General features: G+C 42.8%; 1 long non-coding RNA gene across 1 annotated transcript; it reads right to left on the bottom strand.

The window, feature by feature from the left end:
- Positions 1-1,850: 1,850 nt before the first annotated feature.
- LOC136514093 (uncharacterized) lies at positions 1,851-4,677 on the bottom strand. The gene is made up of 3 exons (XR_010773530.1): positions 4,142-4,677; positions 2,916-2,980; positions 1,851-2,174 (listed from the first exon to the last, which is right to left on the bottom strand). It is a non-coding gene; the product is annotated as an uncharacterized lncRNA (long non-coding RNA).
- Positions 4,678-15,140: the final 10,463 nt, after the last annotated feature.

A 15,140-nucleotide genomic window follows, 5' to 3' on the forward strand; every position in this document is an offset into this window, starting at 1 on the left:
ACCACGCCACACCATGCCGCAATGTGGCCATAGGACCGTGACAACAATCACGCCCGGACATGCACCACAAGACGGCGTAACTTGCAAGCCAAGTTAGCTAGGACCTCCCTTAGACTCACGACCCTTCGGTCGGGAGAACCTCCTTCTCTGTACATGCCCTGGCCCCGAACTCTATATAAGGGCAGCCGGTGCACCCGTCTCGGGACATCCTCTACCATTTTACTTATTATCCCTCATAGTAGGGCTCCTGGAGCTTCCCTTTAGGTAGTCCATCTCCTAGCTCTAGCTCTCTAACCTCTTCCACCATTCTTGCATCCCCCATTGTAAGAACTTCAGAGCATTCAAGCGAGGAACACGCACTCGATCATCTCAGAGACTGGACGTAGGGCTCCCGCCTGAACCAGTATACCATCGTCTTCCTAGAGCAGCGCGGCAATCATATAAGTTTAATTGTCCGGTTTACAAAACACCGACACCTAACATGGAGGATTTACACGAGGTATCTCATTAATGTGCTAGATTAGGCATATCGAGATTAACTAGGATTATTTCTGTAATCGACTAGAAAACCATCCTATAAACCAATCAGGATAAATCTCATAAGCTTACTCCCGTAGACTATATAACAAGGGTAGGGAGACCCTCATGGGTACTTCATAGAGAACCTTAGACACAAGAAGCAATTCTAGCGCATACCGGCATACGGTGCACAGGTGATACTAGAACACTTTTATGCACTAGGGGCACCCTCCACTCCAAGCAATATAAATTTATATACGTCCCGTGTGCTATCCCTCTTATTGTCTGCTACATATGATACACTCAAAAATTATTGCCAGTGGTAGAACACCAATAACGATCACATCTTAATCACCTATTTACCGAGGCGAATGTCGGTGAGCGTTCTCAGTCAACCATCTCTATTAATCAACTATTTATAAAGACAATCACTTTAGTATGCCCGCCTTCTATGTAAAAAGTTAATAGAGACGTGCATCTTCCTGAAAGTACAATAGCATCTAAAAGCAAGGGAATATAGGAAGTGAATATGGTAAAGGATACCAAGTCTTGTTTCTCGGTGATTTTAGATGTCTTTTCATTAAAAAATTCTATAAAGAAATTTGGATGGATGTTCCACCCATACAATGTGCCAATCTTATCGTCACTGGCGAGTGGTATCGTAGCACCCGTCATTAAAATACCAGCAATACATCTAGTCGACATTTGTTATCTTTTCCTACTCGCACTTTAGTAGTCCTAATATCTCAGTACTACAGCCTTAGCGATGTTTTGTCTTAATGAAAAATCTGCTATTTCTAGAGAGGTACCTAAAAACACGCGTCTCTGTTAATTTTGAGGGTGTCCCTTGAAATCTTTTTAAGAGTGACCGTTGAATATACAACTAGGACGTAACGCGCGCTTCGCTGCGCGCGCAGCTACGATTAGCATAGTCATCGTATGTGTAGTTGTGTACCAGTAGGCTAAATGTCTGTTGGACCGCACGTATATTAAGCCCGCTCTTTGTAGGCTAAATGTCTGTTGGGACGCACGTATATTATTAAGCTCGCTCTCTGTTGTGTGATTGCTACATTTTATGGGTCTTGAGGCGTGGGCCATGAGGCATGAAATGGTCCGTTGCTTGTTCAACTTTAGTGTACTGTGGTCCTCCAAAACAAACTTTAGTCCACTGTGCGTGCATTTTTGTGGCTAAAATATTGTTCGCTAAAGATGAGTGCAATACAGATAAGGAAACGTAAAGATGTAGTACCTGCGTCAGCCGGCAGTGTTCGGCTGCACTTTAAGCCGACTTGTTCGGCTTATTTTTTTCAGCCGGAATAGTATTTTTCTCTCACAACATTCCAGCATTCCAGCATGAACAATGTTTTCCAGCATAAAGGTTTCGTAAATACAACATGTCTTAAACTGCTGGGGCAGTCATAGCACTATCATACACAGGTTGACAGTTCGTATACATCATATACATATGAGCACATTTTTTTACTGCAGCGATAACAAAGGTGGTCTTGATGGTCTTTAAGGGTGTAATGGGCACAACTCCTTGTGTGAAATGAACCTGAGTGTTGTAGGTCATCGCTGCTGACATTGATTGGTCACCCGAGGCTGCAGTCTTGTGGTACTGCTTTCCGCTAGGGCATACACATATGGCTAGGTATCTACAGGCAAAAGAAGTTGGAGCCATAAATTAAGATTATAAATAGACGTCCAGGAACCTAGCAAAGTAAGTAGTTACTGAGCATTTTGCTGGAAAACTGAACATGTGCAAAGTAACAGGCATGGGACAAAAGAGAGCAAATCTATAATGGTTCCTATAGGCACATTGAGATTCTGTGCCTTTTTTCCCCTTATCTAAAAAAAATAGGCACTGAATCACAATGGTAATCAGAATTAAGATTAGGAGGCCAATAAATCGTTTTCGTATGCCTAGTCCAAAGGAAAAAAAGGGTACATAGTGTGTCTCATCAATTCTGTTCATATAGCAAAGATGACCACTTCCAACATAGCCTACAAAAGGCAAGGACGCAAGCAAACCTAGCTGATCCTAGTAGTGCGCTACACTGTAGTCAAGCAGAACAACTTCAGAATTGGAAATGAAAAGAATTCGTTTGCTGGTAGTAGCACAGACTGTATAATATTAGGCAAGGTAAAGATGATATCCCAACAATAGATCACGGTATCCAATTTGTGTAGCACCAAATCATGGGGAAATTATATGGCAGTCTTGATCTCATTGATTTTTGTACAGTTAGTGAATCGTAACATATATGGATCAAGGGATGATGAACATGATGGTTTGCCGTAAAAAAAAACATGATGGTACATCATATGGTCACTGTGTACCCAGAAGTACTTAATGTAGACTTTGCTGCAGTGGGAAAGGAGAAAAGAAGGGATACCACTATTCGAAGATGTTGAACTTGGCTGTGCCTATGTCTTCATGAAGCCAGGGGAAAAGGTTTAACTGAAATAGTAGCAATCACCAAATCAGTTCAGGAGTGATGGCACCACAGATACTCATTGGCGCAAAATAACCACGTGAAATTAGAAAAAAATGCAGGGCCACAGAATCAAATTATGAAAGGAATTTTGGAACATGTTTTATTCTAACAAATGAGATGCCATATTAAACTATTTGGCAACAAAACGGCGGGAATTTACTTTTCACGTTTAAAGCTGGAAAGGAATACTAATAAAGATGATATAGAGCTGAACCGTACTACATATACCAAAATGTGTGACGCAAGAGCACCTCAGAATTTTGCAGACAGTGTTGAGAGAGCGATCGATTCAATTAGATAGTTATAAGAATGTGCACACGAGAAGTATTTATCATCCAGTAGAATTTAGAAAACAACACATAGGATACATATTGTAACAACGAAACACCAAACTCCATTGCTGTCATCCCATGACGATAGGTATAGGTAAGAGAATGGGACATAAATACATATATGAACCGGAAACATATACACAGGCAGCCCTATCTGGCTTGCACAAAGATAACAAACAATCAAAAACAGGATCTCCATTTGGGGAAGACAGACCTATGATTTGCAGCCTATTTGCTTGGTCGTAAACGATCGTAGATTATAAGCCAGAACAGTATTTTTCTATCATACCAAACCAGTCCCTCTTGCTCTTTCCCTCTCCAACGGTACCCTCTACCTTCCAGCATCCCTTTCTTTCTTTACGCCTGCATGTACAGTTCTTATTTATTTTGCTTCAGTTTATATGAAGGGATTCGTTGCTAATTTACACATGTTCTTTAAAATTCAGACGGATTTGGAATCTTCAGATATGGGTACTCTCTGTCTTTCATTCAAGCAACAACGAAGTTGAAACGTACGATCGTTTCAGCCGAAACGTTTAACTTCGTTGTTGCTTGAATGAAAGACAGAGAGTACCCATATCTGAAGATTCCAAATCCGTCTGAATTTTAAAGAACATGTGTAAATTAGCAACGAATCCCTTCATATAAATTGAAGCAAAATAAATAAGAACTGTACATGCAGGCGTAAAGAAAGAAAGGGATGCTGGAAGGTAGAGGGTGCCGTTGGAGAGGGAAAGAGCAAGAGGGAGGTAATGGCCGACTGCATCTGACTGAGCATTGAGAAAGTCACACCTGGCGGAAGACGGAGAATCCAATGATTGCGAAGAACTGGCGCCCTATCCGTCCCTCGGCGTTGCGTCGTGGCTGAGAAGGAAGGGTCGCAGATCTGGGCCGTTGAGCGACGCGGCGCGCTCGGAGACATCGCCGCCGTACAGCCGTAGCCGTGTCGCCGACACACATCGCCCTGGTCACCCACGCCAAGGACTGAGGAAAGGGAGACGTCGAGCGTGTTGGCTGGGCTGGCGGCGCCGGTGCAGACTGTGACGGGCCCTCATGGTGGGAGGCAGCCCTGCCACCGCACGTCACTCCGCCGTCGCCGCTGCCCTGCTCGCCCTGGCGGCGCTACGAACGAAAAGGCCGTGACGCAGGTCACGCGCGTCAGGATCCTATTTACAGGGGCCACGACGACGGCGAGGCAAGCGGATTGGCGTCGACGACGGGGAGCAGGTGGAAGCCGGCACGTCGGCGGCGGGCGGCGGGGGGCGGGTTCCGAGAGCGGAGGAGCCGAGGAGGTGATGGGGGACCGGAGCGTAGCGGGCGTCAACAACCCCTGCCTAAAATACAACGCTCATTCATCATTTGGTACGGCAAATAATTCAATATATATTTTTAATCTTCTCAAAAACAAGACTAAAAAAACAATCATTTTTATATTCAAATTTAAGTTATGCCTCTACTAATACTCAAAATAGTCCTTCTATATATATACTCTGTTGAAGGTTATAAATATTAGGTTAGAGAACCATTTTAGATTTAGATTCCATGATAGATCTCCTATTGAAGACAGCCCGAGGATGGGAAGAATAGGTGGGGCAATGAAACATGCTTTGTACTCAACCCCATGATACACACCGCTTCATGGGGCCGAACCTACAAAGATGGATCTTTCATTCCTTCTATTCCAACATATAAGTATGCTGCTTAGCTCATAAGGAATTTATAGACTCAAGTCGAAGATAGCATCAAGCGCTTGCTACTGCTCAGGAGAGCTCCTTTTTTCTACCGTTAAGAGAAGGCAAGCTCTAGTCCCAAGTGAAAAAAGCATATTCATCTGGTTAGTCTTTCTCTATTTTACTTTTCTTAGTAGGGTCATCTAAAGGCTCTTCATATCACAAACTTGTAAAAATCAAACTTCTACAACAAGAAGAATACATCAGCAAAGACCAGATGTTGTTTTATTTCTTTATGTCCCACAAAGACATTTAGATTGTCGATTAATAGGATCTACCTCTTTCTCGTAGCAGAGTATTCGAATGAAACCGCTTTTTCGGCTAGTATTTTTTATTATCACAACACTTCTTCTTAGACTAGACTACTTATCATTGCAAGGCCGCTAGGTTTGACTTCTGAAACTTTGTATTCGGCTAGGAACTTTCACTGCTGATGAGACTGCTTTTAGCATAAATAAGGGCACGCTGTGAAAGCTCGTGTGAACTAGGTTTGCAGGCCTTTTGCATTCTGAAGAGACTTCTGCCTTGAACTGTTTTTTTGCTATCAACTATTTATTGCTGTTATCCACTACCGTATTTGGGAGCAGGAAGCGTGGGTTTCAGTAGTCAATACGGAGAAGGACTAGTTACCCAAGAAAGCCTGGGCATCACTCCTGTAAAGCAGATCCAGGAAATGGACCCGACCAAGAGAGAAGACAGGGTCAAGCCGACACCGCCCTTCCTCACCCGCCTGAATGGAATGAATATCTCCTTCGATACTAACTAATTCAGATATATGGTGCCAAGGCAGGTAGAAGGATGCTTCGAAAGTACTTTCTCGCTTTTCCTAACAATGCGAGTGTTATCACGATTTCTAGTCACCATGGGATGAATAGGAGGTGGAGAAGGGGGAAGTAGAAGAGACAGGAGAAGTGGGGGAAGATGATTCAGTAGTAGGAGTAGTGAAAGGAGTAAGTACTTGGAGAGGGGATGAGGTTGAAGAAATGGAGCTGGTAATAGGAGAGACAGGAGAGGATAATTTAGCAAAGGGAGAGAAAAACTTGTTCATTGAACACCACATGTCGACTGATGTACATCCGGGCAGACACTTGTGTCCCATGAACACATCCACTAACCTATCTAGCTTTACCAGTGAGAAAAGCTACTACTACAAAATATGGTCCTTATCTGATAACAAAGCAGATTGGTCGATTTCAGTTTCAGTAAGCAATTTCTTAAAGGATCAAAATCATCAGAATTTCATTACCTTGAGAGTATAAGTTTGAACTTTTCAGACCCAAAAGAACCATCTCTATTGCTTCTGATATTCAAGAGATTCTTTGCTGATCTGCTCACCTACAATGCTTTGGGCCTAGTCTTCTCTATGCATGGCATTTCAAGAGAGAGAACTGCAAGAAATCTCCTTTAAGAGATATGAACAGAATCGGATTTCTTCGAAGAGCTATCCGCGAATGTCTCTTCTTTTGTTTTTATATCAGAATGATATTGTTGAAGAGGGCAATGAGACTGCAGTAAAGGAGGATTACTTGCATTGATATCATCATGAGTGGATTGATTAATCAATGTATTGAGAGTAGATGGAGTAGGTGATCTATGAGAAAATAAGTGCTCAAAATCCATAGAGGACTTGTTGGGATAACCACTCTCTCTCTATCTCAGCTACTAAAAAGACTACCGGCCGGCGCAAGAGGGACTTTTCTCGTTAGCCGTATTCTATATTCATACCGAGTTCATGTCTGTTTTTCTAGGATATTTAAAAGTTGTACCCGACCCATAGACTTGTGAAAGCAGTAGCGTTAAGTCAGAGCTGATAAGGTATTTTTCTATGGTAAGGAAGGAGCTGCTCATTCCGCGATTGACAAAGCTAGAACGAGCTCTCTCTTACTTAGAAAGAGTCTCACATACCTGGTAGATGTGTGCATTTTACCTATACCCATACCTCTTCTATCTATGCTCCAAGCATGATAGCAATTGCATTATGCTATTGGAGCTTATTTCTCACCCGCAATCGGCCCAAGATGGGAGTTGAAGGCAAGTGTAGTTTATAAAATTCCTTACGTTGATGCATATCATCATGGGGAATCGAGTGAGTTCTTTGGGTCGACGGACAAGAGGACCTTTTCATTCTTCCCTCCTATCCTTCGGCGATTGAGAATCTAATTTAAGAAAAGAAACTTGCTTGTGGGACTCTGAGCGATAGCCTTAGAAACTCTCCTTTCCTGATCCTTTGCTTTACATCACCTGCCCTCTCGTTGTAGTCAAGGGAAGAAGAAGATTGGTGTGATAAGTCAGTCAAGACGTTGGTTTGAAATACCCTAAGTAAAGAAGGCATGCCTGAGCAATGAAAGAAACCTCTCAGCTACAGCTTTGTGAGCCCAAAATCTTCAATCTTAGGTAAAAAATCACTCCCCAACCAACCCACTGAACTAACTCCATATGTTCATCATTCTGTACGCCTATCTTAACAAAGGGCTAGGCCCTCTAAACTAAGTGTCTCTTCGTTAGAAAAAAAGTTAGTCCTAATCAAACCTATATGAAGGTTTAGTCTCTTTGCCCTCTGTACCGTACCCTGGTATTTAAGCATGTGAAGCTCTTTTACCAAAGATAGGGTAAAACGTGTAGTATCCGGAAAGCCTATAAGTTCTACCTAGTTGGCTGGTAGAGGTATTTCCAAAGTTCATCCTTTATTTAAAAGAGTCCTTTCTGCTAGTTAACTGTTCGCATTGCTACTGTCAAATAGGAGCAAGAGAGAAGAAAGAGTAGCTTGTAGAGCTAGGAAAATGTGCCGAAGAGAGTGGTTTAGGCTTCTAGGCTCACAGACTTTGCGAACAAAATCCCAGGGGAAGGCTTACTAAATAGAGGAGTAAAATAGGAAAAGGCATACCAAAGATTTTTTGAATGCCTTTTCTAGGAATTGATATCTTCCTTTTTTAGGCAAATATCTATCCACAGAAATAGGATGAGATGTCACAGCTTTTAGGAAAGTATCATCCGAAGACGAAGAGGAATAGGGAAGCTGCTCTTATGGGTTTGGGGTGTACCAGATAACATTATTGAATTGATTATATTCGTAGAATGAAACGCAGGGCATAGAGTGAGGAGTAGGTTGTCCTTGGGAAGAGAGGCTTTATCGGAACTACACCCATAGAGGAACTACTTTCTATACTACATATCATGTGTTTTCCTAATGGTGGAATTGCCAAAGCTTTGGCCGGGTGGATCATTTCAGTACGAATATGGGGTATAAAAGATACCGGTTCTACTCCCTCCTAGCATAATGGTTCTGAGACAACCTATCCTTCTATTGAGCCTGATGTGGGTTCCAAGCATCATGATATGATAGATTTCATTGCTTTATACGCCGTAAAGGAGCTCGTACTGGCCAACGAGCTCATATTGGACCTACGAAAAAGGGAGCTCTAGCAATGTCCTCTAGCGCTCGTTATCGTCATATCTCATATCAAAGCAATTGATTCAAATTGAATTGCACTTCTGCTCATAACCACTACAAACCGCAAAGGAAGGAAGCTGCTTTAGAGGAGGGAAGCCATAGATTGTCATACCGTATCTACAACTATAGAATGTGCTTTGCCTTTGCCGCTAAATCGTATTGTTCGTATTGCGCTAGGTCTTTTTCGCTAGGTTATAAGCTCGTCATTTCTCTATTCATAGTAATCCATTCGTATGCTTCGAAAAGTCAACCTCCAAAGGAAGGAACCTATTTTTCTAGGAAGGGTTTAACTAGATGCAGACGAAACCTCCTAGATAATTTCTTGAATTCGCAACACATTAAATTTCTCTATTTTGATTTGCCATAGCCACTTAGGGATAGTGTTGTTACTGTACCTGCTTTTCGCTATTGCTGTTCTGCTTTGCTGTTATCCGTCCCTGGCCTTAGCATAATAGGAGGGTGCCTTTTTAGTGCAAGACGATGAAATAACAACCTAAGCTTTTCGGCATTAGCAAATTGATAAATCGAATAGATCCCCAGCCGTTCGATAGGAGCATTGCCGTTACCGTGCTTAGAATTGATGAAATTAGATTTATTACTAAACCTAGGATATTCCTATTCGTAGGTGGTATACAATTACCCATATCCCTATTGTTTTGATACATGGCGTATTGGCTTTGCCGTAGAGCTAGCTAAAGATCCATCTTTCCTAGATTAGTGATTACTTCAATCCATACCCCTATGGAATAACAAAAAGCAAGGGTAGAGGTGACTAGGAATTAATTGGAAAGCGGCTATCAACTATGATGAAACCATACAATAATTCATAGGACTGGTTTTCTTGAAAAGGTCGATATGATATGACTAATAATACCAAATCCAGGCAGAATGAGAATATACACCTCTGGATGACCGAAGAACCAAAAGAGATGCTGGTATAATATTGGGTCTCCCCTCCTGCTGGATCAAAAAGGTTGTATTAAAGTTTCGATCGGTTAATAACATTGTAATTGCCCCTGCCGGTACTAGAAGTGATAATAAAAGTAGGAATGCTGTCACTAAAACGGACCACACAAAAAGTGGTAATCTATGCATAGTCATTCCAGGTCAACGCATGTTGAAGATAGTAGTTATAAAATTGATAGAACCTAAAATTGATGAAACACCTGATAGATGAAGACTAAAAATTGCTAAATCAACTGCTCCTCCGGAATGGCTAGTAATACCACTTAAGGGCGGATAGACCATCCACCCAGTGCCGCTACCCACTTCTACTAAGGCTAAGCTTAATAGGAGCAAGAGAATTGGTGGCAACAACCAGAATGATATATTATTTAATCATGGAAATGCCATGTCAGGTGCACCTATTAGAATCGAAACAAACCAATTCCCAAATCCACCTATCATCGCTGACATATAACCATAAAAAGATCATTAAAAAAGCATGAGCCCTTATTAAAACATTATAAAGTTGATGATTCCCACCAAGAATTTGATCGCCGGGTCTGGCTAATTCCAAACGAATTAGTACGGAGAAGCATGTTCCCATCACTCCTGCAATGGCACCGAAGTTGAAATATAGAGTACCGATATCCTTGTGGTTAGTGGAGAAGAGCCATCAGACTAGATTTGTCATTTTTTCGTTTTGATTTCAAACCTTATCAGAGAGGGGCCACTAAGGCTGGATGTTGGCTGAAAGAAATCTCCTTTAGGGGCTTCAACCCGGGCTTTGACCATGTCTCCCGAACAATTTTAGTACATATGGCGCAAGATGATTCCACATATATATCGAGGTCAGAATGGGATCGGGTGTTTTCACGTCTCACCGTAGTGCCCAGTTTGTCTTGATTGGTGATTGATAAACAAGAAGGAAAATGGAATCATATTTTTAGTCGATCTACATAAGCTTTCGTTGAGGTCCTTAGTTTAGTCAAGTAGGCGAGGTCATTTCCATCATGAAGGATTCAATCCAGCCACAGGTTCCCCTACGGCTACCTTGTTACAACTTCACCCCAGTCGAAGACCCCACCGTGGTACGCGCCAATAAGACCAACAAAGGCCTTTATGGCACTAGTGGTACACAGAAGTCACGGGTGATCATTGGTCCGATGCTTTAGGCAAAACCAATTCCCAGGGTGTGACGGGCAGTGTGTACAGGGCCCGGGTACATATTCTCTACGGCATGCTGATCCACGATTACTAGCAATTTCAACTTCATGTTCCCAAGTTGTAGAGAACAATCTGAACTAAGGCAATCTTTCTAGATTCGCTCCGCCTTACAGCCTTGCTTCCCATTGTTATTGCCATTGTAGCACATGTGTGGCCCAGGTCATAAGGGCCATGCGGACTTGATGTCATCCCCACCTTCCTCCAGTATCTCACTAGAAGTCCCTCGTGAGTGCGGCACACACCTTTTTCTTTGTTTCGGAGCGGGGCGCGTACTATTACCACTACGTACCACACCATTGGGCGGCTGGCCTTCATGCCAAGTCTTCCTCCACCGCCAACTCGACGTCGTCGTAACAAAACCTCCATGCTCACTGGTACTTTGACGTCACTATACGTAGGTCTCTGTGGGTCTTGAGTTTAGCAAGACAACTTCGGTTCACACGTGAAAGTGCTTCGAAAGGCACCGGCTCCCAATGGTGAAATTCTTGCTGAAAGCACAGCTATGTGCTGGCACTCAATCAAGTAGTAGCGCTGGCACATCACTCGGCTCCTCGGCTATTTCTCCTTAGGCGCATGTCTCAGCAACACAAAATGAGGGTTTCGCTCATTATAGGACTTGACCAAACATCTCACGACATGAGCTAACGACAGCCATGCAGCACCTGTATGAAAGTCAGTACCATCTCGTTAAGGACAGGTTTTGTTGTTCATATGTCAAAGACTGGTAAGGTTTTGTGCGTTGTATCGAATTAAACCACATGCTCCACCGCTTGTGTAGGCCCCCATCAATTCCTTTGAGTTTCGATCTTGTGACCGTACTCCCTAGGTGGAGTGTTTCACGTGTTAGCTAGGCCCCTGATCCACGTAGACCAAGGGCGAACACTCATCATTTACGGCATGGACTACCAGGGTATCTAATTTTTTTCGCTCCCCATGCTTTCGCACCCCAGCGTCGGTAGAGACCCAAAGAGTTGCCTTCGCTTTTGGCGTTCCTTCGTAGATCTACGGATTTCAACCCTACACATGAAATTCCACTCTCCTCTGTCTCACTCAAGTGAATTGGTTTTGAGAGCATTCTACCACTTTTTGGTGACTTTCACTTTCAACCCGATTCACCGCCTACGTGCCCTTTACGCCCAGTCATTCTAAAGAACACTTGCCCCCCCTCTTACCGTGGCTGCTGGCACAGAGTTAGCCAGGGCTTCTTCCTCGAGTCTTGTCATGATCGCGCACTTGATGAAAGAGCTTTACAAGCGGCATTGCCCTTCTTCACTCACGCGATATTGCTAGATCGGGCTTTCGCCCATTGTCTAAGATTCCCCACTGCTACCCCCCATGGGAGTCTAGGCCGTGTCTCAGTCCTAGTGTGGCTGATCATCCAAAAAGACCAGCTAAGCATCATTGGCTTGGTCAGCCTTTACCTGACCAACTACCTAATACTACGCAGGCTCATCAAATAGCGCTTTTGAGCTTTCTTCAGGATTTGGCCTGAACTGTTCGGCAGATTCCCATGCGTTACGCACCCGTTCGCCACTTTGTTCTCAACTATTCTGATTCCAGCAAATGGAGTTAGGTCAAAGCCATAGCACGAGCCCTGTAGTTTTGAAGCAGGGCGAGACAACTTTAGCTAGGAGCCTCTTTTCCTTCTGCCTAGCTCCTTGAAAACAACGTTCGACTTGCATATGTTAAGCATATAGCTAGCGTTCCTTCTGAGCCAGGATCAAACTCAGGTTTTGACTATGATTGGGCCAAACAGTGGTAGAACCTAGTGAACCGGGCCTACTACTAAACATTGATTCTCTCTCCTAACCACTCTAAAATATGTTAAATACACGAAATCGATAAAAAACTACAAGCAAGGGAATCAACTCTTATTGCCATAAAGGAAAAATGACCCCTTTCCTTTATATATAGTCCTCCAAGGAACAAGTAGCCTTCGCCACCTATTCCTAAATTAAGGGAACGCGAGAAAGATTTCTCTATGTCAATTCAAAACAAAACAAACGGACGATGGAATCCTATAAACGAAATTCTTTTGAGAAGAGCTTGCACCTATGCAAGACTTGGCTCTCACCTAAGTGGAACGGATGCTTCTACTTGGTCATCATAGACCAACAAATCCATTTGAGAGCTGTCTTTCTTTGTCCTTGATGGTAGTTCTTCACGCTCACCATCTCTGCAGAGCTTAACAAGATAATCCATGCCAACAACCAAAGCCAACAAGCCTTCGCTCAGAAGCTCTTTCTTCATCTAAGCTTTTAGTAACATTAGCTGTCATCAATAGGGTGGAATGCATTAACCAGTAGAAACCTTGCTTGAAGGTAGATTCTTACATGTTTGGAGTTTTGTCTGGATCCAGGTACCTCAACTATTGGCCTTACATGGCCTGACATGGGTATTCCATCTTTCTAGTCCCACTCTTCTCCAACATAGCTCCCTCACTGAGCGAGCATTCGGCATTCCTAGTATGCTCCACTCATTCTATGCCAAGCACCCAATCACGAGTTCAGAATCACACTCTAGATCATACCTTTCACGATACAAAAGGACAAGTAGCCGCTGCTAAACCAAGATCTCCATCTCTTGACTCTGTCAATCAATCTTACCTTATAGGGCACAATGGTATATTTACCATACCATATGAGATGTGTGCACCTACTAAAGGGGATAGAAAGATCTTGGGCACAAATACTCCACTTTTCATGAAAGACATACAAGAGATTCACCAATGATTGGTTGGACTAAATACTACATTTATTTGCTCAGAAGAAGGAAAGTGTGTTGGGGTCAAACTGGAATTGCAAGGTCATTCATTTCAGGTAGACCTGAGGGTGATAGATTTGGGAACATATGATGTAGTTCTTGGGATGGACTGTATGAAGACCATAAGCCCCTTTTATTGGGACAACAAGTCTTTGACCTTGTCGTTAAAAAGAGGACCAGACCCACTTATTCTTAAAGGAAGTTGTGGATTGAACATCTGGAAAAGAGATGCTATTTGTGTAGACAGAAGGGAAGAAAATGTAACCTTGCTCACGAAAGCCTTGTAACAACTATGCGGCTATAAGGGCACACATAAGCTTTCTCACCTCTTTGTGTGAATTGGGAATTTCTCTTGTCAGGACTCAAGCTACTACGATTACCAGGGAGGAAAATAGACTTTGAAAAGGGCGGAAATTGCTATGTACTTACTTCTTCTTGCCGAATGGACAGTAGGAAACCACAGCTATCTTATGTAGTACTTCCTGCCGAAAGGACGGAATCACCTATTGTAACTACTAATTTATGAATTGACGAATGTATGAAAACAACAAAATTACCTGGTTATTCAACCAAAATGGCTTTTATACTTAGGACTAATTAGGCGAGTAAGTTCATAGCCTAGTGGGAAATGCTAAACTAAGGAGTATTCATTAGTTTTCAGTTAGAAAGTTCAAAGACTTACCCTCCCAAGTTAAGGATTCGGATTAGCAGATTAGAATCCTTGACTTGCTTTGCTTGAGATGAAGGCCCAGTACTTTAACTCTTCCTTTTCTTATTCTGCTAATCCAAAGGTTCGGGGCCTGGTTCTTATAAAATAAAAGGAAGGATAGCTTTGTTCGATAAATAGAACAATTCCTTTCTCTTTTATCACTAATCCTATTCGCATCCCTGGCCTACGCTTTGACAACAAGAGTGGGACTTCCCAAGTTGGGCCTAGAAGGCGACATTGGCATGGTTTAAGCACATAACATGAGAAGAGGATTGAAGCTCCCCTCTCCTATGCAAGAATGAGGAATATCTTAGCTTAGTATAGACACGTGAGTAGCTAACAGAACTGAGTAACCGACTGACAGATAGAGTAGGATGAGGGATTGATGTCTGTCTTTGATTAGCAAAAGCAGAACTCTTATAGGAAGTTGACTGAGCACTCTCATCAAAATAGAACACCTATCTATAGATAGCTGGTTTGCCCTATTTGCTTACTTCTTCTCTTGTGCCAACTCAAACATCTCGAAAAAAGCACCTACTTTACTGGCTTCTTTCTATAAGCAATGAGATCAGATTCTCACGACAAGGCAGAAAAAAGGAATCCCTGAGACAAAGGAGTTCACTAATCTAGTTGATCCTTGCCATTAAGCTAATATCTCCCTTGCCATTAATTCAACAAGGCTTCCGAGAAAGGTATGTTACGAACCTAAGTACGCCTACCCTCCTATTAACTTGATTAATTCTTACCTTTGGACGTTAGGAATGAGAGGAATGAATAGACGACGTACTCTCTCTAATCGGTGCAGCCCGCTGAGTGCCCTTACTTCTAGGGGAAGGGTCAAGGCAGAGGCAGAGGCAGCAGGTCTAATTCCAGACTAAACTAATAATAGTTTGCTCGAGAAAAGGATAAGACATGGCTATCGCTTCGACTGCTTCTCCGGAGGAAAAGATGCCTCCCATAAGATGTGCC

Source organism: Miscanthus floridulus, chromosome 16 (genome assembly GCF_019320115.1).
Source record: "Miscanthus floridulus cultivar M001 chromosome 16, ASM1932011v1, whole genome shotgun sequence".
Classification (NCBI taxonomy): Eukaryota; Viridiplantae; Streptophyta; class Magnoliopsida; order Poales; family Poaceae; genus Miscanthus; species Miscanthus floridulus.